The following is a 3499-nucleotide window of genomic DNA, read 5'->3' as shown; positions in this document are numbered from 1 at the left end:
TGTTTGAAGATTTGTGGGGGGGATGAAGGCAGCCATTATGGCGCATCACTGCTTCATATGAATATGAAGATTGTCAATATGGCGAGTACGATAGAGTTGCTCTCACCAAAACTGCTTCTCGATGGGAGTTTGGAAACTGCTGACTGACTGGGATGAGGAAACTAAACTTTGACCTGCTGCATGGGCAGTTTTCTTCAGCCAAGACTGGTGGCGGGTAAACATTGCGGCTCTCACCCGATATTCTTTCAGCTGCCATTTGGATGGACTTAATCTCTCTCATACGGGGCGGCACATTGGGAAAGAGGGAAACGTCGGGGTTTTCGATCCCATTCCATCTCCGAGAACATTCTCTCTAATCTCGTCAAGATGAATCTTCAGCGCCGAAGCTCTCCACCGAGCGGTTGTTCGATGATGGGGACGCGCCTGGCCCGAAGCCTGATTAGCTTCTTAGCTAGGTCCTATGTCCTTTGGGAGCTTCTGCACCTTGTCCTGTACATAACTGTAGTGTTTTTTGTAGGCTTCTAACCAATTAATGAATAGGCACACTGCCATTTCCTCCAGAAAAAGATAGTGGAAGGAGAGATTTCGGCGCATCTTCGACTCTTCAAGCACAAGAGCTCTCCTGAGCACTCAGATGGTCAAGAACGACCGGTCCAAGGGCTTTAACGGCCTTCTGAACGACGAAACGGACGATGAGCCGGGCTAAATTCCCATTGTGTTCGTGCGTTTTTGTAACCAGACATTTCGTGGTTACTTTTTATCTTGTAAATACTCTCTTTTCCTCTCTCGTGTATGAACTGGCAGCACTCCTGTCCAGACCCCAAAAGAACACAAAAAACAGGTTCATGAAAGTGAACAGTGGCCTACATAACAGAGTATACAAAATCTCCGTCGATAGCAGCTATATTTTGATACTGCTACCACTAACTACATGGACGCGACAGGGTTGAGCAAGCGTCTACATCTCAAAACAGTTCTTGATTGGCTCTATTTTCCTTTACAGATAATATCGTACAGGTCAGGTACTGTTACTCTACAAATAATCAGGCAGGCAGGACCAAACTGCATTTTACCTTGGCCCATTCATCCTTCTCGAGAGATCGGCTCGACGCTTGGCCTCTCTCTCCGCTGTCTGGACATAAAATTCAGCTCCGAGCATGTCGCTTATCTCGACGTGTGATGATAGACTTGCTTCAGCGGTCTGGATTATCAGTTCAACGGTCAGAGTGAATCCAAGGGCTGAAAGCACGCGCACGGCATTGGCAAGCCGGCAAATGTGCCTTCTAGTTTCTAGTGGGGTAAAAGCCTCCACTTCCATGCTCAACTTATGTTGATCTTCATTCAAATTAGTCCCTTCATCCACCGCGACATGCTCGCCGACCCAGATGAATCCATTGCAACCGAGAATCAAATCGGCATCATATTGCTCAAGATGATGGAAATGCTGTTTTCGCCGTTTTACCAAATAGGCAGGTACTGTGAGCAATTGACCCCTCTGAAGCTGCAAAGATAACTCAAAACAATTCAACAGGTTAGCACGTTGTATATTGCCACAGGAAGCAATGCTGGTTCTGAAAGAGGTGAGACTGTCATAACTCCTGCAATCAGATACAAATCATCAACCTATGAGATATTAGGACTTAACAACATGAGATATCAGGACTTAACATGTATATGAACTGGTTCATCAACCTGCCTTGCATTACTGCACCGGGTAATCAACATCGACCAACTTTTTACTTTTTCGAAAAGTTCAAAATAATGACAAGAGCCAGCATTGCAAGGGCAGAGCGCTCACAATAATGCATAGAGTTCCTCACAATTGGTTCATCACATAAAAAGGCAGCATAACCTAAACTGGTAGAGCACTACCCAATAATAAATTAATAATAGCTGACTAGGAGTTGGTCTCTTATCTACCTTTCCATATTTTTGACTCCTTGGCTGTAGGTCAAGAGATCCATCATGTTGGATATGACGAACTTCAGCCTGATAATTGGTTTCATTCAAAGTAGCAGCATCAGATTTAAACTGTACTCATTCAGTAAATAAGCAAAGGGTGACAAACTATAATAAATAAATAATCAAACATAGTAACGGACGAGAAGCCTAAAAATGCTCCCAGTATCATGAACTCCCCTAAGGAAAAATAGTAAAACAAAATGTACAAATAAATTGAAGGTTGGTGTAACACCCCTACCAATGAACAAACATCCTGGTTACAGAGTGGGACCCGTCTCTGAAATTCTACACACAGAAGTCATACTCCAAAAATACAACTAAATTCTCTACATCATGAGATCCGGTACTAAATACTATGCCATCAGAGCATCACCACTCAACCCCCTAGACAAAATGCCTTGATTGCAAACAAACCATCAGAGACTAGTTGACAAAATGCACAGCAAATTTTCCACACTAGAACTCTATGCTGTACCAAAATTAATAATGATGGTAGTTCATTGACCTGGTATGCAAAAATTTGAAGAAAACACAACACAATTCGAAGAGAAAGGCTTGCACATTTAGACTTGAGAACTCTGGATACTAGATGAAATCTACCTCGTGTCTTTATTATTGTCAGTTTTGTGCATTATTTGTTATCATCTAGTTATTCTAAAAGTATGGCACAGTATAAGCACGTACACTTTCTGGTCTTATTTGTTTTTAACTTCTGTTAAGACCTCATCACAGGTTGGTTCTACAGTCAGTGATGCTTCTATACTGGAAAGGGCTGCGGTCTGTTGTACTGACTCAAGTCTCGCTTATAGAAAGTAAAAAACCTGGAAACCCATGGTAGATGACATGGAACACTTTGTGTACTGTGCTCCTTTATTACGGTTTGTTTTTACCAAGTGCTGCAGTGATGTTGATCCTCAGGGCGCAAGTTGGCTTTGTTCTTCCACCTAATAAGGGCCAAACTTGCACCCTCTTTCATTGTTCTGATTTGTCGTCTCCTATATTTGCATCCCATTGCTTTTTTTTGATTGCCAACTTCGAGTCCATGCACGCACTTCTGCTCGATCTATTTTCAACCGCCAGTTCCAATGTGCGATTACTTCTATTTCCTGTCTATTAGTTATCCCACAACTACACATATTGGTCACCATATACATCTACCAGTTCCTACTCAGTTCACGAATAATTATGTCCATCCACTCTGTTGCAAGATTTCTTTTACCTTCTATTACTAGCCGAACCCATCTACCAAGCAAGTGAGATATCGGGGCACACTAGTGTCTAAAATTTAATTTGAGACGTGCAAGATTGACTGGTGGATAGGTAGTGAGAATGATGGTTCAACCTGATATCAACCGCAAGATGGCAAGAAAAAGCAGAAGAAAAGGTACCCCAGGACATATAAACACATTTGCAGTGAACAGGTGCAGACAAATATGCCAAGCTGGAGTGCTGAACAGCCTATATCATTGTTTATGCATACTTGTAGTTTGGTACGACTCAGAGTATAAATATATAAGCAAATATATATAATCATTTG

At 42.2% G+C, this 3499-nt stretch overlaps 1 pseudogene; it reads right to left on the bottom strand.

The window, feature by feature from the left end:
- Positions 1–866: 866 nt before the first annotated feature.
- LOC119315418 overlaps positions 867–3499 on the bottom strand; it is a 5499-nt pseudogene continuing 2866 nt past the window's right edge.

This window comes from Triticum dicoccoides, chromosome 6A (assembly GCF_002162155.2).
Source record: "Triticum dicoccoides isolate Atlit2015 ecotype Zavitan chromosome 6A, WEW_v2.0, whole genome shotgun sequence".
Taxonomy (NCBI): Eukaryota; Viridiplantae; Streptophyta; class Magnoliopsida; order Poales; family Poaceae; genus Triticum; species Triticum dicoccoides.
The sequence above is the reverse complement of the archived record's forward strand: the minus strand, read 5'-3'. Positions and strand labels throughout refer to the sequence as shown.